This window comes from Schistocerca nitens, chromosome 9 (genome assembly GCF_023898315.1).
Source record: "Schistocerca nitens isolate TAMUIC-IGC-003100 chromosome 9, iqSchNite1.1, whole genome shotgun sequence".
NCBI classification, from domain to species: domain Eukaryota; kingdom Metazoa; phylum Arthropoda; class Insecta; order Orthoptera; family Acrididae; genus Schistocerca; species Schistocerca nitens.
Genome location: NC_064622.1, coordinates 90344255 through 90370055, shown reverse-complemented (window position 1 = coordinate 90370055; position 25801 = coordinate 90344255).

Below are 25801 nucleotides of genomic sequence, written 5' to 3'. Positions count from 1 at the left end.
TGGTTAATGACAGACCATGTGGGGACACACTGATAGAAAAGCTTGAATGTTTTGGGCATGTGCAGAAAAGAATGGGAGATCGGCTGAGAAAATTATGTGAAGATTTGAATGGAAAAAAAGGCCTGTATATAGGGATCTGGCAAACAAAAATCTGCTTAGGAAAAGTATGCATGGTCTCTCTCAGAATGCAAATGAAAGCTTCAACAGCTGTATATGGGACAGAATACCCAAGACTGTATTTGTTGGGCTGACAGTGCCAAAGAGTGGTATAATGGATGCAATAATAACATTCAATGTTGGTTCAATTTCAAGGATCAATGTTATGAAGTAATAGAACATCCAGATGGCGAGGCATATGGCTTCCGCTCTGTCATTGATAAGCGGTGGGTAACCGAAGCAGAGACAGTTGCAGAAGCTGCTACCAAGGAGTCAAGGATAAAAAAAAAAAAAAAGAATGAAGAGGAAAAGTACAGAGGATAAGGAAACAGGAGCACAGCTGGAATATGCAGCTGGAATGTTCTAAACAAGCACAGTGGTAAGTTAATAAATCTGTTAATCTTCTTTTGTGATTTTTCTTCTAAATGACTGAAGTTAAACTCACAAAAATGGTACAGGTGTTTAGAATGACTTCATCTGCATCCATAGTCCACTATTTCCTGAAAAATTTATAACACGATGATGATGATGTCGGTGATATTTGAGCTACATTTTTAAATATTTTTGTTGCAGTAAAATAAATTATTAGTTTTTTTCACAGATAAGCATCAGGGAGGCAACTTATGTGAATGTTGTCTGTAGTCTGTCTTTTTCCAAGCTGCGCAGTCAGCGGTTCCAAAGAAAATAATACCGCAGTGAAATAGTCTTCCGTTTTTTTTATACCACTGTAAATGTTGTTGTCAGTACCTAAATATAATAAATATCTAAATGATTTTTAGCGAAATGCTTTGACTAATGACCCTTATTGTGTGTAAGAATTTTGAGCTATCTCTCGTTTATAGATCAGTTGCACTAAAGGGTGAAGGTAATGAATTCTAAAAATGCAGCCAGTTCAGGGGCATGTCCCCTTAAGGGAGTGAAGTGGGAGGTGATAAGTTATTTGAAAATACGTCGCTATTAATGCAATTTTGAAGCAAGAGCTACGAAAATTGGTATTTAGTTTCTGAGTCAGAAAGAAAGAAATATCTATTCCACCATTTTTAGAAATTTAACCCCTAACGCTAATTTACCCCTGTGTGGCTAAAATACCGGGTAAAAGATTTTTTAAAAGCAAACTTTATTAAAATGTCTTTCAGTGTTTTTGGAAATTCAGAACCTAAAGAGATGTTTTTTGAAATATTTCACTATGAAAGTATTTCAAAACTAAATCTGTGAAAATTTGAGTTTGTTTCTTGGCTGGAAAGAAAAATTACGTATTTCACTGTGTTAGGAAACTAAACCACAATGGGGGTGGAATTGGGAATGAAAGTTTTTCTGGAAATATTTCATAATAAAATTTATGACGGTAAATCAATGAAAATTTGTATTTGGCTTCTCTTTTAGAAATGAAGAAAAAAAATACGCATTTCACTGCTTTTGGACAGTCAACCTCTAATGGTGTGAAACGGGTGTTGGAATGTACACACATCAAAAAAGTTTTGCATCACCCCAGTTCCCAGAACTCCTGAAGATATACGTTGACTGTGGACATTGTATCACAGGCACAGTCCCTTTGACTCTTCAGAGATGTCACTAAACCTCCCCCCCCCCCCCCCCAAAAAAAAAGATGTAAACAACCATGTATGAGCAGTGCTTATTAGACGAAGGGGTTCCGACAGCCGATCAGTTCCAGTCATTCCACCAGGTATCTGTAGTTCAGCCATGCCTAGACGGTCCATACCGCGGTTCGATCGCTTCTGCACTGTTACTTTGTGCCAGGAAGGGCTTTCAACAAGGGACGTGCCTTGGTGTCTCTGAGTGAACCAAACCGATGTTGTTCGGACACGTAGGAGATACAGAGAGAGACAGGAACAGTCGATGACATGCCTCGCTTAGGCCGGCCAAGGGCTACTACTACAGTGGATGACCGCTACCTACGGATTATGGCTAGGAGAAACCCTGACGGCAACGCCACCATTTTGAATAATGCTTTTCCTGCAGACACAGGACGTCGTTTTACCACTCACATTGTACGCAATAGCTGCATGATGAGCAAATTCACTCTTAATGACAACGGTGAGGTCCATCTTTGCAACCACGACACCATGCAGCGCGGTATAGATGGGCCCAAAAACATGCCGAATGGGCCGCTCAGGATTGGCATCACGTTCTCTTCACCGATGAGTGTCGCATATGGCTTCAACCAGACAATCGTCGGAGAGGTGTCTAGAGGCAACCTGGTCAGGCTGAACGCCTTAGACACACTGTCCGGCGAGTGCAGCAAGGTGGAGGTTCCCTGCTGGTTTTGGGTGGCATTATGTGGGGCCGACGTACGCCGCTGGTGGCCATGGAAGACGCCGTAACGGCTGTACGATACGCAAATGCCATCCTCTGACCGATAGTGCAAATATATCGGCAACATATTAGCGAGGCATTCGTCTTAATGGACGACAATTCGAGCCCCCATCGTGCACATCTTGTGAATGGCTTCCTTCAGGATAACGACATCGCTCGATTAGAGTGGCCTGCATGTTCTCCAGACATGAACCCTATGGAACATGCCTGGGATAGATTGAAAAGGGCAGATTATGGCCGACTTGATACACCAACCACTCTGAGGGATCTACGCCAAATCACCGTAATGACAATTTTAAAATGTGATCTGTTTGTTCGACCTTGGAGGCACAATATGTGCTACAACTGTTCCATGAGCTCTGCGACAGGAGTAGGGAATGTCGTGAGATTACGCTTGATTGGGGAAATGATCATCCACTTTTGTATGGCAGTTTCTTATGGTGTGATGAAGCGGTATTTCATGTGGGAAGTTTTCTGAAAAGTCGTAGTATCATTATTAGTCAAAACTGGATCTAAATGTAACGGCTGAATAAATGCAACCAAGGGTATCGATCTGGTGTGGAATGACATGAAGCAGTCATTGGTCCGCACATGCTACGCAACACCATGAATGTTGGATGACACATGGAGATACTTTGAACGTATATGTGACATGTGATTCACGAATGGGAAAATGGAAGTGAATTGCTGATGATCCAACGTGAAGCGCTACCCCATTACGCAACTGCAGTGGGAGAATGGCTTGATGACTATTTCTCGAGCAGCTGGAATGGCTCTTGGGGACCGACAGAGTGGCTTGTATGCATCCCTGGTCTTCTTTTGAGATTGGGCTAAGGAACAAGAATAGTAGTTCAAACCAGTCTTGAACAAAATATCTATGAAATGTTTGCAAATGTTCCAGTTGAGATGCTAAAAAAAAGCTGTTGGTCCAGTTCCTAAAAGACCCAGGATTTGTGGGAAAAATGAAGGTGCACACGTTGAAATATAACTTTATTACGAAATGGAACACCCTAAGAAGGTACTCAATGGAAATAAAACTACAATAAATCGTAAAAGTGTGTCAAGTGTAGAGATGATTCACAAAGAACTTGAGGTTGAAAGAAAAAAGGTTTTTCACCGTGCTTATTAAATATTGAAAACTAAATTTATGGATTATCAGATTTGTGTACATATATGTATTTTCATAATTTTTCTTGAGATATGTCAACTTTTTATGATGATGTTAAATGAATTCCCAGAGGAGCATAATCATTTGTACATAATATGCCTAAGGAGCTTAAGTTCTTCGGCTGTTCTAGCACTGTTTTATCCTCATTTTCTGTGCAGCATCATCTTTCTCTGTTTTCCAGTCTACTGCTGCCATATCTCCCATCCTTACTATATCTCTTCCTTATGGCGTTTCTGCTGTAACTAATACGTTGTAAAGTTATGTGGTTACTTAGTTACATGATCTTATCTTTGAGAGCAAGAGTAATATTAGATTGACATAAAATTTGCGTTTAACAAAATATAATTGCAGTTACTTAAACGACATTAGAATAAAAGACTATAATCGGTGGCAAAGACGTATGGCATATGCATGGAAATAGATCTATCGCTGCGCATTCGATCCACAGGGTGATATCGATGTATTTCTGCATGCTGCACCGTCGTGACATCTTTGTGATTTTATTACAGAAATTGCCGGATTCCAAGATTTGTCCAAGCTGAAGCCGCTATCTCTGTTAATTAAATTCGTCGCCAAGCGAATTTCAATTTCTTTCTTCACTACTGAGTCCCAGAAGGATGATGTCGAGGCTAAAATTTCGAAGTTATCGTGGACCATAGAGTGCCCAGTGACAATACAGTGCTCGGCCACCGCAGATTTATTAGTTTGTAAGAGCCGGGTGTACCTGCGGTGCTCTGTGCACCTCTCCTGAACTGTACGTGTCGTCTGTCCGATGTATAAACGGCCGCCCTTACAGGGGATCTTGTAAACCCCAGGCTTCCGAAGTACCAAATCATCTTTAACGGAGCCCAGGAGTGCTGCTGTCTTTAGTGGAGGGCGAAAAATCACTTTCACTTCATGCTTACTGAGGATCCGTCATATTTTTTACGATAGGCTTCCCACGTTAAGGCAGAAAAGCCATCGATTTAAAACTTTCCTCGTTTTCTTCTGATTTTTTTATACCCACAGTTGGTTTCATTTGTAGCGCCTTTTGTATCTGCTGTTGTGAGTACCCGTTGGCTTCAAAAACTCTTCTCAGGTGTAAAAGCTTGTCCTCCAGGCTGCTCTCGTCAGCAATGACATGTGCTCTGTGTACTAGAGTTCTGAGTACACTCATCGTCTGTGAAGGATTGTGTTAAGGATGGTGGTAGCTTTTGCGCGTAAATATAAATCCGTACGGGGCGGTTTTCGATAAACCGCGAGTCCCAAGGTGCCATCATCTTTACGCCATACCAGCACATCCAGAAATGGAAGGCATCCATCTTTTTCGATTTCCATCGTGAATGGAATTTGTTCGTGAATGGAGTTCAGATGATCTAAAAATCCTTTTAACCTGCTTCACCATGGGTCCACACTACAAACGTGTAGTCAACATATCTCCAAAACACTGTGGGCTGCAAGCTTGCAGATTCCAACGCTTTCTCCTCGAAGTTCTCCATAAAAAAGTTGGCCACCAAAGGCGACACCGTCAGGATGTTCATAAAATTCGTTATTGAATAAAAATATGTCGAGGTCAAAACATTTTCAAATAAAGCTGAAATCTCTTTATCGATACTTTTTCCAGTGAGAAACATTGATTCCGGAAGATGAACAACGATACTACATCAAAACTGACAAACATATCAGAATTTCTCAGTTTGAGTGATTTCAGTTTGCCAATGAAGTGCACAGAGTTACGCATATGATGAGCGCATTTTCCCACCAGAGGCCTTAATAACGATGCTAAGTGTTTGGCACAGTCATAGGTTGAGAGCTAATGTAACTCACTATCGGACGCCTCGACTTCATCCTTCTGGGACTCAGTAGTGAAGGAAGAAATTGAAATTCGCTTGGCGACGAATTTAATTAACAGAGACAGCGGCTTCAGCTTGGACAAATCTTGGAATCCGGCAATTTCTGTAATAGAATGACAAAGACGTCGCAACGGTGCAGCTCGCAGTGATACATCGATATCACCGTGTGGATCGACTGCGCAGCAACAGATCTATTTCCATGCATATGACATACGCCTTTGCCGCCGATTAACGTCTCTGGCGCCCTGTGTATCTGTGGCCACATGCGCAGTGGTTCGGTCCTCGGGTTTAAAAGGACGGAGCAAGTGTTGGAGCGTCAGTCACATCGGCTCACTCTGAAGATGGCTGGACGGTATTCAGCAGAAATATAAGAAGAAGAAGTCAAATTTATGCGGCTGTACGCACGAAATTTTATCTATCAGTATTTGCGCTGCGAAAATATAAAGATGCACGATATTAGAATACGTGAACTTGTTTTGTCAATTTGAAGATGGGCAGGTCTTGATACATTGCTGACTTGAAGTCAGCGCATGAATTATGATAGAAGAGCCAAAATCGGACTATTAACTAAAGCTTTGAGATAAAGTTTGTCATATGATAATAACGTTGATTTATTGTCCTAATGACACAGGGTTGCCCATAATTATGTATATGATGTTTGACTGACTGTAGTATTAACTTTGATTTATTGTCCTAATGATACAGGGTGGCCTATAATCATGTATATGATCTTTGACTGATTGTAGTATTTGTAAATCTGTACAAAAAGTTCCGATATGGCAACACTTTTTAGCCCCAGAGTGGGGATAATGGTTACTGGACTTAGAGCCATTAGTGTGTGCCAGAAGACATAGCGAAATGGTGGTATCTGGACCAGTGTGTGTACTATGTGCGTTTTTATTCTGCAACAAACAACTGCGAAGTGGTGAGATGCAGGATGGTAGTCGATTTTGGAGGAAATGGCCCATCTGTCTTAAGAATAAATTTGACGCTATTGGTAATATTTTGCACGCAAAGGTAGAGGATAGGCCGTGGAGTGCGCATACAGCTTCTGCCAGACATCATGTGCTGGAAGCAGTTAACCCATGGGAAGCCAATATCTCAAAGGCTTGAGTCTAGTGTGTTGAACATTTCACGCAGTATACTGCAGAGAATAATGAAGGACCTGCAATTAAAGCCATGCCAGTGCAAGAGCAGCTGAACAAAACATCTCCAAAACACTGTTTCGTTAGACATGAGTGTGTGGAGTGGCCAGCTCACTCTCCTCATTTGACACCACACGACGTTTTCTTGAGGAGCGTTTTAAAGGATAAAGTGTATCAGGATAACATACATAATTTGGCTGAACTCTGGGAAGCTATCACAGAAGAGATCCACAGGATATCAGTATGGGTCTCTCAAATAGCTTGTGACAACACTGCTCTTCGTCTCCAGACAGGTATCTATTTGGGCTGGTGAACCATACCACAGTGGACAGAGATCAAAATTCTTGTAAGGGAAGGTATGAATGTAATGTATTCAATTGCAATTTTATATTCATATTGTGTTGCTAGTTTATTTACTGCAGTCTTTGAAACATCATATTCCAAATTATGAGAGACCCTATATTAAGAAGTAAATGACATGTAAGTAAGTAAACTGATTTTTAGATCATATTGACGGGCGAAACACTTAAAATGATAAAAGCATGTTCTGAATGATAGTTGAGTGAAATATGTGTACTGAAATTGGCTGTAGTTGAACTGTGAATACACAGTTCACAGAATGACCTATTGTATGAAGTTATTGGGTTTAAGAATACATTGAAATGATGAAATGATGTATTGAAGTAGAGTCTTGGTGTGCAGCTGAAGAGATACTGAAAGTACATACATTGTTGATGATGCTGAAACTGAGGGAATGTTGATGATGTTTACGTTAAGAGTAAAGTCAAGGTTAGGGAAATTTTATTTGTTCTTTATTATGGTGTCGTGTTTTACTATACCAATCCAGATATTCCTATATATTCAATTTTTCTACCACTTATGTCTGTCCAAAGTTATCATCATTTTATTATAATTGTCGATGTTATTTTAAGTCTTTTATTTCACTTATCAGAACCAGAGTAACCACATATTAAGCTATATATATATATATATATATATATATATATATATATATATATATATATATATATATATATATATATATATGTGTGTGTGTGTGCGTGTGTGTGTGTGTGTGTGTGTATAGCTTAATATGTGGTTACTCTGGTTCTGATAATTGAAAGAGGAAACTTAAAATAACAGTCAATAATTATAACAATATGATGGTAACTTAGGACAATTACAGTGACATAAGTGCTAAGAAAATTGAATATGAAGGATTGTGTGTAGTAGCAGAATGTTGCTGACCATCTGGTGACATTAAAATGTTAAAGAAATCGTGACTGTTGTAGAAATTCATAATTAATGATATCTGAAAATGAATTAGATAGCGTTCTGAGAAGGAAATTTATGAAATGTTAAGCTGATAGACGATTTTGCTTAATATGATAATGAAAGCACTAATTTTGCTATCTAAAAGAGTAATAATACAATATTCGTTTTGCTAATATGCCTTACTTTGGGGAAACGTTCAAGTTAGTATGTTTCTCCCAGAAATTAAGTAAATGCCAAATGCTTCAACCTGGTTTTCATTCAAGTATTTATAACTGGTAACATTGCCAGAAAGGATTCGTGACTTTTTTCTTTTCTTGTAGCTGACATTACACTCACACAACGGACATTCTGTTACACCAAGATGTGAGAAGGGTTCATAGTCATGAAAAACGACATTCTAAGCAAAGAGAGAATAAGGACTGATACAGTGCTAGTAATGATACGCTGTAATACCTAGGACATGGAAAAGACTAAGTGAAGTGCAGAAAGGTTTGGTAATTATACAATTTTTTATAAAGTGAAAACTATGTACATGTTTCTATCTGATGTCAAAAACACTGTTAAACGATATGAAAAAGCAGTGAGGCACTGTATGCAAAATCAAAGAGAATTTTACATGAAGAACTTCAACAACAAATATATTTATGCCGACTACTGTTTAATTTGTTGACAATTTTTTCCTATCTCATTTTAAAATGTCTGTTTGTTTTATGTAATTGTACTTAAAATAACCTTTAATCACAACAGAGTCTAAATGTCAGATACATTTCATTTGCACACCTCTTTTTTCGTGAAGCATCGAAGGGGCTGATACGCTATAATTTAAATTCAGTATTATAATCATACTAATTGCTTACCACGATTATTCAAAAAGATAAAATTGATAGAAAAATGGCTTTCTATTAATCATGGAAACCAATGACAATGGCTATAATATCAAATTCAAATATTCTTCACTTTACACTGTAGTGCATCAGCTACTTCAGTAATACAACGTATGGCCCCTTAACATAAGAAAAATGGAATACATTAAAATCATACACACATTCACAATCATGTGTAGCCTTGTCTAAAGAGCAGTGATAAGCAGCAAAGGATAAGACAAAAATCACATAAGTAACACTCTCATTCCATCACTCAAATAAACAGGGAGGAAAAAGGCAGCATTCATTTCAACAACCCGCCACTACAAAATTATTCAGAATCCACGCAAAGAGGGCATGGGTGACATGTGGTCACAAAAATATGTTAAAAATTAGTGAGATGTGTGTTCACGGCCTAATCAGTTACCGTCGGCTGCACAGTAAACACATACACTTTGTATTTAAGGAATTAAATTTTCTTAAAAACAATCATTTAAAAAAAAATTGACTGCAATACAAGCTGCACTGACAGCTGAAGGCTTTAATAAGCAAGAATTCAAAATTATTTATCTGCTGAAGGCCACAAGCAAGACTTTAGAAGAATGAACTACTGAAGCCATGAATCACAAATGAGGAAGACAATTGCACGTTAAAAATACCAAAATAATTTTTAAACAATCTTTTTTTTAAAAAAAATGACTGTAACACAAGCTACACTGACGGCTGAAGGCCTTATTAAGGAAGAAATCAAAATTATTTGTCAGCTGAAGGCCACAAGCAATACTTCACAACAATTAGCAGCTGAAAGCCTGAATTACAAGTGAGAAAGACAACTACACGTTGAAAATAGCAAAACAATTTTAAGAACACTCATTTAAAAAAATGGAGTGTAACACAAGCTACACTGATGGCTGAAGGCGTTATTAAGAAAGAATTCAAAATTATTTGTCAGCTGAAGACCACAAGCAATACTTCAGAACAGTTAACGGCTGAAGGCCTGAATCACAAATCAGGAAGACAATTACACTTTAAAAATACCAAAATAATTTTTAAAGACCTTTTTTAAATAAATTGACTGTAACACAAGCTACACTGACGGCTGAAGGCCTTATTAAGAAAGAATTCAAAATTATATGTGGGCTGAAGGCCGCAAGCAATAGAAATAATTTAAACAAAATATTATTTTTAAACAATTGACACAATCAGGCCAAATAAACAAGGGAGTGATCCACAGACAGTGCTCCAAGGATCGACCTGAGAAAAATCCCTAAAGCTGTATAAGCGTTGAGACAGGCAGCCAAGAGTTATGCTCACCTAATAGGATGGCAACTTAAACCGATAACCAGTACAACGATGGAATAATTCAAGCGAGGACGAAGTGACAGACAACCCTGCGTCTTCAGAATCCGGTGTTTAAAACATCGAAAGGGAGAAGGAACCACTACAACCAAGGTAGACAAAAGAAACCACACTCCACACCGCAATCGAGGAGGCTGTCGAACTACGCGTCATGCCCGACAGCATCGGCAAGACGAGGAAAAGTACACTGCCGCAAAAATACGCTAATCTCCAGGGCGGGTAACTGGGACGTTAGCGGCCACTAGACAGTAAAATGCCGCTGGTTGCACTTCACCAAATAATAACACAAAATTCAAAACTAATAACAGGCAGTAGAAGATATCTTATAGATTCTGCCAACTCGACACGCTCCACTTGGTGCTGTTCGTCTCTAGGCGACCTTTGAGCAGCAACGCACGAACAAATGGCGTGATCACCAAAATGGAGGTTTAACTACTGGATTAATGTTCACTCAACTCAACCTGCTGAGTCAGGATGACAACGAGGTTGTGGCCCTCGCACCTACAGCCCCTCGATCCAGCAATGCCTGCGTGCCGCCAGCGGTCACGGCATGTCCTCAGGCAGCCGGACCTCTCTGCTGCTCCGTCCCAACCAAACTACCGACACACCCGACCCGGAAAACACTTCACGTCCTTCTAAAGATAGTACTGGTACTAGATATCGATAAACGTTGTTGCTGCCAATCATGGACAGAACGTAGTGGGGCCAATAAACAGAAGAAGAAAACGAGACGACACTATCCCTATTATACGATGCCAACCAACCAATGGCACCAACGCGAGCCACACAAGGATCAGTAGGAAACTGGAAAATGGAAAGAAACGTACTGAAAGGTGAGTAATAGTGAAAGGCAGTAAGCTAACAAAGGAAGAACAAGTGCTATGGCTTAAGAACGTTGGCTATGTAGAAACAAAGACAATTCGTGTATCTTCCAAAGCCACACTCTTTTTGTATTCAAGAAGGAAGGCCGTGGAGGAACAAGAAACAGGTGTGGAGAGTGCGTAGGTTTAATACTCGTTTGTTTGAGGAAATGCTCAGTCACACAGTACCAACACGTAGGGATGTAGCGAACAGAGATCTAATGTGCTGTCAAGTAATATAAGATACAACTGGATAAATGTACAAATCTGACAAGAAACCACATGTTCAATTTGATTAGCAATCAGCTCGCGAAAACCAAATCACATTGCATTATAAGCCCACGTGGTAGCAGTTCAGAAGGAACACTGCACACCTTACTAACTCAATTACTGCAGTCACAAATCGATGAAAAGAAATTTAAAATGAGGACGGGAAGCACTCTCCCTAACATAGTACAGCTGAAAGAAATATTTTAAACACTTTTACAGATTAAGAATTGACATTCGATCATCTAAGCCCATTACTGAACTACACTGCTCAAGTGGGCATGTCCATACACTTGCGAGGCCAGCCAAAACGTACATCTCCCTTGGATACTGACCAACTGTTCTGCTATGTGCCCTCACCAGTTCAGGTTAGCAAAGTTGTACTCTGTAATACAGACTTTGGTAGAGCAGTTGCCCACAAAATGCAAAGGTCACGAGTTCGAGTCTCGCTCCAGTACACAGTTTTAATCAGCCAAGAGCTTCATATCAGCACACACTCCATTGCAGTGTGAAAATTTCATTCTGGCAGACTTTGACGGCGGGAATTTTTAAATGAATGCACTCACACAAAGTCATTCATGATATCTATCGGCAGAAAGGGGGAATTGGAAGATGCGATGTGAAAACAAATACATCTTGTTTTTCCTCCACGATCTTATTATCGTCTCAAATATGTAATAGCTGCTCTGGAGCTCCGACTGATTCTGAAGATGACAGAATCTGCACGCACTAGCGCTGCTACGTCACTACGGTACACACCCAATACTGCTACCAACAGCATATTTTTCCATAACATGAAAGGGAAGCAGTATCTGAGACGACAGTGAGACAGGGTTGTAAACTCCCCAGTGAATTTGACAGTGAGCAAGCAGTAAGAGAAGCCAAGGGGAAATTTTGAAGTGGCTTTAATATTAAGTACAAAACAATAACAATTTTGAGGTTTTCCAAAAACTGTAATTCTTTCAAAGACGACAAAGTACTTGGAAAAGCAGTTGTACAGAATGGATAGTGTCTTGAAAAGACGCCGTAAGATGTATTTGAAGAATAGTAAGACAGGAGTAGTTGAATTTAGACGAATTACATCAGGCTGTGCTGAGGGAAGTGGATACGGAAATGTAACACTAGAACTAATCGATGAGTTTTGCCATTTGTGCAACAAAATGGCTGATGATGGCCAAGGTAGAGAAAATGTAAAATACAGACTGGCCATATCAGGAAAAGCATTCCTTAAAAAAGGAACACTGCTAATGTATAAAATAAATTTAATTTTAAGGGTGTCATTTCTGAAAGTATGTGACTGGAGTGAAGCCTGCCGTGGAAGTGGTCGATGACAAGAGGGGAATGGAAACCTTTGAAATGTGGTGTTACAGGAGAATGCTAAGGATTAGGGATTAGGTGGCTAGATTGGATAATTGATTCTATTTTTAGCCCACCAATGAGTCGTCCTCCAACGTTTAAACTTCAGAGAGATGGCTTCTGAACCCCCCATCCTCAACAGCATTTTTAAGACTACTCAGTAAGCTCATTTCTTGCACGTTCATGGAAGAATCCCTCATCCCACCAGGACTTGGCGTCTGCTGGGCGTAGTGTGCTTTTACCCAGTGTCGGTAAGGCATAGCCTGGCTTTGTTTACATTTGAGAGAGAGATAAGAACCTGTTAAAATTGATTGGCGACTCCATGTTGTCTTGTGCACAACGACCAGATAACAGGTATACTTGAAAAAAGAGACAGCATTGGTCGTATATTTTTACTATTGAAAAATCGATTTTCTGTCACTGAGTGACCATCTTCAGTGCTATATTGTATAACTTAAATTGGGATGCACTGTTGACACTATGCTTACGGCGGTCATAGCATAGTGTCAACAGTGCATCCCAATTTAAGTTATACAATATAGCACTGAAGATGGTCACTCAGTGACAGAAAATCGATTTTGCAATAGTAAAAATATACGACCAATGCTGTCTCTTTTTTCAAGTATACCTGTTAAAATGTTTCCCTCACCTAAACTCACTTCACTGGCCTGTGCATAATGTCAAATGGAGAGTGTTCTGGGTCCAGTTGTAAATGTAGCCATATATTTTCTATGGGCGAGTCTCCACAGTCAATCATTGTAACGTCTTAGATGGAGTCGTGCACTGTCTATTAAATTCCTGCCGTTTATGGAAAAATTTTGTGACGACTGCAAGGAAGTCACTGGACAGCGGCTCAAAAGGACTGGACGGGCAGAACTGTTATCTCTCCCCCCCCCCCCCCCACGTCCTTCTAGTCAGTGGGGTCTCACAAGCCCACCTGTGCCTGTAGGGAGTGCCACAACACTAGCCTCGTCCTGTCAACCTCAGTGTAGCTAACGTCACCCATTCACAGCCCGACTGTCGGTCGACCTCTTGCTGAGGCGTGTGTGCGTGCTGTGACTTCATGATGGACCCAAACTGACTGCACTGATGGAGTGTGGGATGGAGGCAGGGGTCAAGGCAAGCAGGTAGAAGCCTGCCAGGAAACCAATGTGCCTGGATTACGGACCTGTTTCCTGTAAAATCGCCCACACGTAGACGAATGGGTCAGGGCAGACCTCACTCAGCAGGGGAGAGGGGGGGGGGCAGGGTCAGCCTATGTATTGGGGCTTTAAAGGCCTCAAAATTCCTCATACATACACTGACCAATCGTTTGACCAAAACCTCCCCTTTGCAAAGTGTGCTGGTCGTAACATGTCTGCCTTTGTTTGGACGATTTTTTAGTGGTTGGGCTCTGGACCAAGTGTGTCAACTTGCTGGAAGATCTCTACCTGCTTGCCCCAGCCGCTACCTGTCAACTCACAATCTGTCAATGCAGGTAGGGCAGGATCTGCTGCCGGCCATGGTGGCCGAGCGGTTCTAGGCGCTTCAGTCTGGAACCGCGTGACCGCTACGGTCGCAGGTTCGAGTCCTGCCTCGGGCATGGATGCGTGTGATGCCCTTAGGTTAGTTAGGTTTGAGTAGTTCTAAGTTCTAGGGGACTGATGACCTCAGATGTTAAGTCCCATTGTGCTCAGAGCTATTTGAACCATTTTTAGGATCAGCTATGCAGGTGGGGTGTGCCCAGAAACAATCTGATGGGTTGGGAGTAATGGGATGTCGACCAACAAGTTGGGGTATGAATGGACAGCTTCAGTGTTGACTTTCCGGACCTCAGCTCACAAAAAAATCTAACATTACATTTCAGTAGTATCATTACTGTAATTAGTATCATTATTAAATACGTTGATGGAAACATGACTCTAATGGTGAATAACTGAATCACCATAATAAAAATCAGATGTGTCATGCTGGAAATGGACTGACGCCTGTCAAATGTTTGAGCTCTATGGACCAGAATGTTTAGCGCAAGGCTGACTGCGCTCAATCTCACAGGTGTTTGAGAAGCTCTGAAATTGGATTTTTAATCAATTCTAATTCCCATCACTATGCATAGTTTTGGTGTCTGCGATGCCTCTGGCAGCTTCAGCCACTCTGGCGTTACCGCAGCCTCCATCGGCGGTCGCAGCCACAAAAGACGCACGAGCTTTCGGTGCACTGCTCGAAGTGCTGGCAGCTGCAAGAACCACTTGACCCCTGGCACGCCTCGCTACGCCAGCCAGCGACGCCATCAATCATACCCTCCCGCGCCCCGTCTTTCTTACGCCGCTGACAGACAATAGACAGCGACGACCGTCCGTGCCCCTGCTTAAGCATGCAGCCGCAGCCGGCGCCGGCTCGCCGGTACGCGCTCCTCATTAAGGACGGGAGGGTTTTTGCCGTGCCTAGTCGGCTGGCGCGTTCTTCCTCACCCGAGGGCACCCGCCTCGCCTCAGCTGGCCCTGGCGTTTTCTCCGCTCTCAACTAGCTGACCGGCCTAATGTTTTCCTGATGACCACCCGTACCGAAATGTTCGGACTCTTGAAGTGCTGACCGATTTCAGGACTGCGGTGATATCGGCTTCTCCTCGCAAATGGCTGTCTTAACGCTTCAAGTGCCTAAGTGATTTTTCCAGTAAAACAGTTAAATGTGTGGCTACATGTACTCTGTTTAAGAAAAGAAATGAATAAAACTGCTCATTATGGTTTTCTGTCCAACGATGTCTTATGGGGTGATAAATATATAAAGCATTCTACAATGTAAAACGGTGCAAGGTGGTAGAAATTCTGAGAGAAAAAGGAATAAACTATAAGGAAAGACGACTAGAATACAATATGTTCGAAAATGAAAAGGAAACACAAACAGCGGAAAGCAAAGAACGAAGTGTTCTGATTAAAAAGGGCGTAAGGCAGGGATGCAATCTTTAATCCCTACTGTTCAATCTCTACATCGAAGTACCAATGATGCAAATGAAAGAAAGGTTGAAGAATGGTATGGAAATTCAGGATGAAAGGATATCGATGAGAAGATTCTCTGATGACATTGCTACCGTCAGTGAAAGTAAGGAAGAGGTACAGAGTCTGTTAAATGGAATGAACAATCTAATGGGTGTTGATTATGGACTGAGACTAAATCGAAGAAAAACGAAAGTAATGAGAAACAGCACATATGAAAATACCGAGAAACTCAACGTCAGGACTGGTGATCACGATGTAGAGGCAGTTAAGGAGGTAGGCATCAAGGTAACCCACAACGGACGGAGCAAAGAGGACATAAAAATCAGACTAGTATTGGCGGAACGGACATTCCAGGCCAAGAGTACTAGCACCAAACGTAGGATTTATTTTGAGAAAGAAATTTCTGAAAATGTTCGTGTGGAGCACAGCACTGTATAATAGTGTAACATGGGCTGTGGGAAAACCGAAACAGAAGAAAATCGAAGATTTTGAGACGTGCTGCTACAGAGGGATGTTGAAAGTTGTGTGCAATGACAAGGTAAAAAAGAAGAGGTTCTCTACAGAATCGACGTGGAAAGAAATATATGGAAAACATTGACAAGAAGAAGGGACAGGATTTAAGAAGATCTGATAAGACATCAGGGGATAACTTCAATGGTGTTAGAGGGCGCTGTAGAGCGAAAAAACTGTAGAGGAAGACATACAGTGCAATTCATACAGCAAATAATTGAGGATGTAGGTTGCAAGTGCTACTCTGAGATGAAAAGATTGGCACAGGAGAGAAATTCATGGCGGGCAGCATCAAACCCGTCAGAAGACTAATGACTCAGAGAAAAAGTTGTATTGATCAGGAGCCTCGAATTATGTGGGAGATCGGGGATATGTTGTCACAATTTATGATTTTCAATTTTTGAAAATGCTGCTTTTACCGTTTCCCTTTCTAGCATTAGCCTGTCTCGTAATATGTGTACTTGGCCATATTTTATCTTGAATTTGATGCCTTAGGAACTTTGAATTTCCAGAGAATAAAATTGTGTCAGGTTCTTTCTTACAGACCTTAGGGATGGATATGAAGAATTCTTTAGACTGGAAAAAATAAATCATTTATTTACAAAAGTTATATTAAGAACAGAAAAATCAAACAATGCTATTGATCAAACGCTAATGTGTGTTTAGCAACAACTGAGACACTAAAATATTAAGCTAAAAATATTTGAAAAATTCTTATAACAGGTTTATCAGTTTCGATCGCACGCTCAGAATTTTGACATATATGGGTTGTTATAAGTCTTAGAACAGATAAAGGTGACAAATGCAAAATGAAATTAATATACAAAGTACCCTCCAGCATGTACAGTAGGGTGGCTTGTGGAGTACAGGGGAGTACAGGTGTCATAAATGACAATCATTCCCGAAATGTGGCAACCAACTAAGAACAGGCTTTTCAGACGAAAACCGAGCTAGGAAACTAACCCTGAACCTTACTCCGTCTTGATACACAAAACTGTACAACTGTTATAAAAAAACAGAGTGAGTGATTACAGCTAATTATATCAACAAATAGTAGCAGCTGCAAAATCACGCAAACGCCAATAAAATCCAGAAGAATGTCACCAGGAAGTAGAAACTGCGTACAACCGTTCAGAATATTGTAATCCAACTGTGATCTGAGTTTAGATCGCTAGGAATCAGGAACTTCTGAAGATTGAGACTTGTGACAACCAACCCGTGTGATAATCTGCCCTGGTCTCCCCTAGAGGATAGAGTGCATCATCTTCTCTCGACTTTATTCTGTGGGCTCGCTGTGACAACCAGGCATTTCACGCGGGCGTGCAGGTGGACATGTACACCTCACACACAAGTCGCGAGTGTTCTCCCCAGTGAGCTTGCGTCCTTTATACACGTGTTGCTGACGTAGAAGACATCGCATGATCCTGAGTCCGCTAGTAGCACTCACTTCGACTAGATCCAAGCAATCAGCCTGCCATCACCGTAAGTTTTTGTGCAATTTTTCCTAGCCGCTCGAAATGTGTAGAGTGACTTATTGTCGTCTGCGTCGCTCTATCGTCTCTTAGGACATGACAATGTAACGAAGTTTGCAGTTCACTTTTACTTTTCTGTAGCGGTAGAAACCTTTTTGTTCTCCTGGTGTGGATCTATTTTTCCTCTGATGGAAGCAATGTTGACACTGCTTATAAATGCACGATGTTTTAATGACATATAGAAAATCTGACTTATAATGCTTGGAGAGACCAGCCGAAAGAAGTTTGGTTTCGGGCCAAACACTCGTTTAAAAAAGCAGACCAGTGACACCCAAGCAAATCAGAGGTATATCCCAAAATTAATGACAAATGTATTATTATACCTCTGTTTCTTCCGATTTTTTCCTCATTTTTTGCTTGATATCATTGTATATGATAAAGAGGTATTGCAGAAGTTTTCTGAATATTACTATATGTACGTTGGACGTACAGATACATCAAACGTTTTTAATCTACACGTATGCCATTATCGAGAATTCCCAGAATCCCGCTGCCAGAGGCATTTTCGTCTCAGCATAAAATAGACGACAGCTTTCTCGATACTGCTGTTCTGTGTTTATTGGCATTGACTCTAACACCGAGAAGGGCTTATACTCGTATTAACAGCACGCAACTTTACTATGTCATGATGATTTCTACAATGGCAAAAGCTTACGGATTAGTCGCCCATTCGGACCTCCTGGAGAGGAATACCAAGGTGGAGGAGACCCTGACAAAAGATTGAATAAGCAACGAAAGGATAACATTCTACGAGTCTGATTGTGAAATGTCGGAAGACTGATTTTGAGATGGAGATTACAACATCTTAGAAGCGGAATGCAAAGTTTCAGTCTAGGCATAGTCGAGATAGGTGAATTGAAAAGGAAAGAGGATAACGATTTCCGGCCAGACGAATTTAGAGTAACATCAATTTTACATAACTTATTACAGTTGGAGTTGGATTTGCGACGAATGTGAACATAGGACAGACAATGAGTTAATGTGTACAGGTTAAGTGACAGGATTATTCTCATCAAAGCTGACAGCAAACCAATGCGGACAATGGCAGTTTTGGTACACATACCGAAGTCACAAACAGAAGTTTAAGAGATAGAGAAAGTGTATTGCAGTATACGGACTGTACGTATAACGCTTGTACGCCTGACATACCGGCAACCCTTCTCACAGCAGTGGTACATCAGCGGCCTAGTTTGAAGGGGTCACACAACAGACGACAAAGCTTCAATCATGCACGCTGCCTATTGCTGCAGACAATAATGCAGGCACCGCCAGAGATAGTTGGTTCTGCAGACCTGTTTGCGTCCACGGGCCACGTGATCGCAAAGAGTTCCTCTTGTATCTCTACGGCAGCATGGGTATTTAGCTGTGGCGTAAAGCCTCTCTGAGGCATCTTCCATCGGGTTCAGGGCTATATGCCAACTGCATCGGCATTTCTTCAAGCAGAGTCTTTATCGAAATCTTCGCTACGTACGTCGCCGTGCCGCACCGGCAACCGCTGAGCAAGGCAGCTGCCTTCACCACCACCAGGACTTGTCCTCCGCATTGGAGACGACCACGAACTTGATATCGGCCGTCGACCTTCATTACGTTATTTTGTTCTACTTTCCGAGTGAATATTAAAGCTTGACTGTTGTATCAATACGATCTTCAGCCTAAATTCGGAGTGTAAGTTCAGTGATAGTCACGAACTTTCCCTAACTATTCTAATGATTAGAATTTCTCTAAGGGAGTAATATTTAAGTTTGTGTGCGTTTCAGAAAAACATTCTTACGCTATTTACACGGTCGTTGTTCTCATTGTGCCTCGACTGGCCCAAAACTTAGTGTATTGAATGGATAATTCGTTATGAAAAGGGATATGAAAAACCTCAGACTCGTGGGCGATTGGGATATGGTAGTAATGGTGAGAATAATTATTAGAGAAATGGTCCCCGTAACAAAAATGAGACTGGGGTAACAATAATCGAGCTTTGCAATAAATTTGAGCTAATAATGGAAAATAAATGTCTATTAATCGAGATAGGAGAAGGTACAGCTAGCCGGAGTGGCCGAGCGGTTCTAGGTGCTTCAGTCTGGAACCGCGCGACCGCTACGGTCGCAGGTTCGAATCCTGCCTCGGGCATGGATGTGTGTGATGTCCTTAGGTTAGTTAGGTTTAAGTAGTTCTAAGTTCTAGGGGACTGTTGACCTAAGATGTTAAGTCCCATAGTGCTCAGAGCCATTTGAACCATTTGAGAAGGTATACTTGGAAACGTCCCGCAGACATGAGTAGATTCCAGCTGAATTACGTCGTGATCAGACAGAGATTCCGAATTCAGATAGTGGGTTTTGGAAATTTAACACTATGAGGGTGAAATGATGAATTTTTTAAAAATATATTATTATTAAAGAATTACTAAACTATTTTTAAAGTCACATCTATGAACACTTCTAGGATACAAATAAAAAAAAAATACGTGTTTCAGTGTTTCTGGAAACTGAACCACTAAGGGGGTGAAACAGGGCCAGACTGATTCACGGACTAATAGTCGCCCAGCCCGAACCGCTAAGGACAGAAACTTGAAGTTTCAGAAGAGTGTGGATCTTATATTGTGGCGTCGTTTAAAATGGGAAATCACATTCCTAAGGGAACGAAGTAAGCGATAAAAGGCTGTTTGAAAATATGTCGCCACTAAGAGCATTTTGAAGCTAGAACTACGAGGACTGTCACTCAGAAAATGAAAAAATAAGAGTTTCAGCATTTTTGGAAATTCAGTTACTAAAGGGATAAAACAATGGGAGAATTTTTTTTCCAAAATAAATAATAACTAAAGAACTATTAAAGGATTTTTAAGCTTAGATCTATGAACATTTGTATTTGTCCTCGCAGTTAGAAAAAAAACGTGTTTAAGTGTTTATGGAAATTCAATCCCTAAGGGAACACAATAGGGGATGAAAACTTAAGAAAATATTTCGTTACCTTAAAAAATTTTAAAGCTAAATTTATGAAAACTGGTATTTCCTTTCTAGGATAGATATAAATAACTGTATCTCGTCCGCTCTCACTATTCATCGCATTTACTTATAACGATAATACATTGAAGTGCCAAAGAAACTGGTATAGGCCTGCGTATTCAAATACAGAGATATGTAAACAGGCAGAATACGGCACTGCGGTCGGCAAAGCCTATATAAGACAACAAGTTTCTGGCGCAGTTGTTAGATCGGCTACTGCTGCTACAATGGCAGGTTATCAAGATTTACGTAAGTTTGAACGTGGTGTTACAATCGGTGCACGAGCGCTGGGACATAGCATCTCCGAGGTAGAGATGAAGTGGGGATTTTCCCGTACGACCATTTCACGATAGTAGGCCTACCTGAATACCAGGAATCCGGTAAAACATCAGATCTCCCACACCGCTGAGGTCGGACAAAGATCCTGCAAGAACGGGACCAATGACGGAAGTGGAACCCTTCCACAAATTGCTGCAGATTTCAATGCTGGGCCATCAACAAGTGTCAGCGCGCGAACCATTAAACGAAACATTATCAGTATTGGCTTTCGGCGCCGAAGGCCCACTCGTGTACTCTTGATGACTGCACGACATAAAGCTTTTCGCCTCGCCTGGGCCCGTCAACACCGGCATTAGACTGTTGATGATAGGAAACATGTTGCCTGATCGGACAAGCCTAGTTTCAAACTGTATCGAGCGGATGGACTTGTACAGGTGTGGAGACAACATCATGAATCCATGGACCCTACATGTCAGAAGGGGACTATTCAAGCTGGTGGTGGATCTGTACTGCTGCGGGGCGCGTGCATTTGGAATGATATGGGACCCGTGATACGTCTAGATACGACGCTGACAGATTACACGTACGTAAGCTTCCTGTCTGACCACTTGCATACACTCATATCCATTGTGCATTCCGACGGACTTGGCAATTCCAGCAGGACACTGCGACACCGCACAAGTCCATAATTGCTACAGAGTGGCTCCAGGAATGCGATTCTGAGTTTAAGTACTTCCGCTGACCACCAAACTCCCCACACATGAACATTTTTGAGCGTTTCTGGGGTGCCTTGCAACGTGCTGTTCAGAAGACATCTCCACCACCTCGTACACTTACCGACATATGGACAGCTTTGCAGGATTCATCGTGTCATTTCCCTCCGGCACTATTTCAGACATTAGTCGAGTTCATGCCACGTCGTGCTGCGGCACTTTGCGTACTCGCCGGGGCCCTACACGATATTAGGCAGGCGTACCAGTTTCTTTGGCTCTTCAGTTTAAGAGTCACATAATATTTGTTGTAATAATAAAAATTAGTAAACAGGGCAGTAAGACTGGAAGTTAAATAAAAGTTCACGCAAATGCACACGTCTTTTCATCGTTTTACCTTTCCAATATAATATGTATGAAATAATACGACTGACCTTAAAAAAGTAGGAAGCTTACCAGCAGTGACACCGCATTGGCACATCACAAACGCGTAAAAAATCTTTTGCTATTTTATCAAAAGTACCTAAGTAGTACTCCTTATTATATACACATTATGGTGTCCCAATGTGCTATTAAAAATGTACAAAGTTTCAAGCAAATCCCTGGCCTGGACGTCGTGGGCTTCCCTTGTTAGCAAGATATCATTGTAGACGTAAGATTGAGAAGAGATGGTGTAATAGGGTACAATGGGGGAAGGATGGAGGAAGAAGATCATCTGTCAGGTTTTCAAAGGAACCACACCCCTCCCCCATAGGTCTTAAGCGATTTGGGAAAATCACGGAAAATGTATTTTGAGGGCCAGACGGAGATTTGAACCGGTATCCTCTCGATTAGCCAAACCTAAAAGGGATGGCTTCTAGTCTGAGAGCAGTTCCAGACGGGCGCGGATCGTTTTCAGTCGGTGTAGACTCTCATGCGGTACTTCGCTATCGCCACGCTCCAAACTGGACCGTGACGGAGCGACTGAAATCGATGAGGATGAGAATGGCGACACTATTTGCTAGCAGTATGTGTGTGTGTGTGTGTGTGTGTGTGTGTGTGTGTGTGTGTGTGTGTGTGGTCCTTCTGTATACGCTATGTTGTGCTTCTCAGTCAGCGTATCCTCGTGTACCAAGGTTTTAAATTTCCTTGCACGGGCCTCCCTCGTTGCATTTGTTCCTAGTGGCATCTGTCAATATACCGACTGTTCTCGAAGGCTTCACCCGGCTGTCCTACCGTAAGTTGTTTGAACACTGGCTTCTACTTTAAGAAATGTAAGATGTTGCCATCACGAAACGAAGACCTATAGTATCCTATGACTTCAGCATTAGTGATCCGCACTTGGTATCACTCAACTACACCTAAAAAAAAAAAAAAAAAAAATAGAAAGAGGGGACTCCCCACGAGGGAATTATCCGAATGAGACGAAAGTTTGGGGTAATTCTTCTGATTCAAAAAGGGTATTTTTGGCTCAAAAGCGGGCTGTTCAAGCTATATGTGGTGTAAGTTCGAGAACCTCTTGTCGACCCCTATTCAATAGTCTGGGAATTCTGACATTGCCCACACAGTATATATTTTCTTTCATGTCGTTTGTTTTTAGCAATATTAGCTTATTCCCAAGAGTTAGCAGCTTTCACTCAGTTAATACTAGACAGAAATCAAATCTGCATGTCGAATGCACTTCCTTGACTCATGTGCAGAAAGGAGTGCAGTATTCTGCTGCATCCATTTTCAATAAGCTACCACAAGAACTCAAAAATCTTAGCAGTAGCCCAAACACTTGTAAGTCTAAACTGACGAGTTTCTTCATGGCTCACTACTTCGAGGTCCGCAGCTCGTGGTCGTGCGGTAGCGTTCTCGCTTCCCGCGCCCGGGTTCCCGGGTTCGATTCCCGGCGGGGTCAGGGATTTTCTCTGTCTCGTGATGACTGGGTGTTGTGTGATGTCCTTAGGTTAGTTAGGTTTAAGTAGTTCTAAGTTCTAGTGGACTGATGACCATAGAAGTCCCATAGTGCTCAGAGCCGTCACTCCTTCTGTTCTGTCGAGGAGCTCCTGGAGGACCTGAAAAATTAAGCAAATTTCAGTGTTACATTGTTGATTTTCCTTATTTCGACTTACGACTTGTCACCTGAATATGTTTCTTATATTTAATTTTATCTGTTTCTACTATCGTGTTATAATTTCATGTATTGACTCGTTCCGTGACCATGGAGCCTTCTCCTTAATTTGGTCCCACGGAACAATAAATAAATAAATAAATAAAATGTGATGTACCTGTACAGACAAAAAGTGGTTAGAATTTAAGAAAAATTGGAAGATTTATTAAAGAGAAGGGCTTCTCAGATTGAACAAGTCAATAAAGCGTTCGTCTACATTTGGCCCTTACGCAAGCCGTTATTCCGCTTGACGTGGATTGATAGTTTCTGTATGTCCTACTAAGTGATATCATGCCAAATTTCTCCAGTTAACGCTTTAAAGCATTGTGCGCCTTGCCCATAATGCTCCAAACGTCCTCAGTTGAAGAGATATCCGCCGATCTTGCTGGAGAAGGAAGGGTTTGGAAAGCGCGCGACAAGCAGTAGAAACTCTCGCCATGTGTGGGCGGGCATTATCTGGCTTAAATTTAAGACCTTGGTGGCTTACCAGAAAGGCCAACAAAACTGGGAGTAGAATATCGTCGACGTACCGTTGTGCTGTACAAGGGTGCCGCGGATGCAAGCAAAGGGATATCCTTCTATGAAATGAAATGGTACACCAGACCATCACTCTTTGTTGGTGGGCCTTATGGCGGGCGACTGTCAGAAAGTAAGGATTGCATTCCACTGCTGTCCAGGGCGTCTCCAGACGCGTCCTCGCTGATAATCGTAGCTCATCACTGTAGACATTTCAACTCCAGTCAATGAAATTCCAGGCCGGTCCTACCTTGGCCAGCAAGGGCGCCGGATCTCTCCGCAATTGAGGACGTTCGGACATTATCGGTAGTCTTCTCCAACCGCCTCGGTGTTTTGACGAAATGACACGCTAAGTGGACAGAATCTGGCACGATGTCTCTCAGGAGGGCGTCAAACAACTCTATCAATCAATGCCAAGAGGAGGAACTGCCTGCACAAGGGCCAGATGTACACCAACATCTTATTGTCTTCCTCGATTTATGACTCTCTTTCTCTTAAGTGAATCTACAGTTTTTTCTGAAATTTCAACCATTTGTTTGCCTGTAGATGTACATCACACATACCGATTTCCATCCCATTCGGATAATTCATTCATGGTGCATCCTTTTTTTCTTTTGGTCTTAGGCTGTAATACAATTACCTGGCTCTAACAGTACGTAGATATATGAAATGGTATGACCGCATAAACTCATTCGTAGATAAACAAGGTGTCAGACTACGGCACATTGACATTATGTCTCTCAAATGCTTCTAATCTACAAATGAGGCAGTTATAAAACCCTTTTGCTAAAGATTTGAGAATTTTGTTCAAGTGTGTGGGATCCATATCAAATAAGAGTACGAGGAGATAATTAATGAATTCGACGAAGGGCAGCACTAACGATTACAGATCTGTTTGTCCCATGGGATAGCGTCACACAGATGTTGAAAAAATTGAAATAACAAAAGCTCGAAAAAAGACACAAAATACCTTGAACGAGTCTGCTTAAAGTTTCAAGAACTAGTTTTAAGTGATGAATCATATACTACAGTTTTCTACGAATTGCCCCGGTAGCGATCATGAGCACAAGATTAGATTAATTATGGCACGCGCAGAGGCGATGAAGCAACCACACTACTTGCACTTCATACGTTAACGGAACGGGAAGAATCCCCTAGTAACTGGCACATAGAGAAGTACCCTTTCTCATGCACTTCAGAGAGGCTGTCAAAGTATGGATACACATGTAGGTGAACAGTAAACTGCCGTGGTGAAGTCAGGATAAACGAATGTTTTACTCCAGCCAGCGAAAACCAGTTGATTACATGTGATCTTTCAGACGATTTATGAGGGCTGCAGACTGCTATTACGCACACTTTTTGTTAGATCCCTGGAAAACGATACAGCAGAGGGATGTACTAGTTTTATAATTAAAGTGCAGCTACTCAGAGAGGTCCAATGTGGGCTGTAATTATCGAATGGCAGCGCAACTTGGCAGATGTTCCAATGTGTTAACGTGGAACCGATTTAGCTGAAAAAAAAATAGTTCCAATTGAC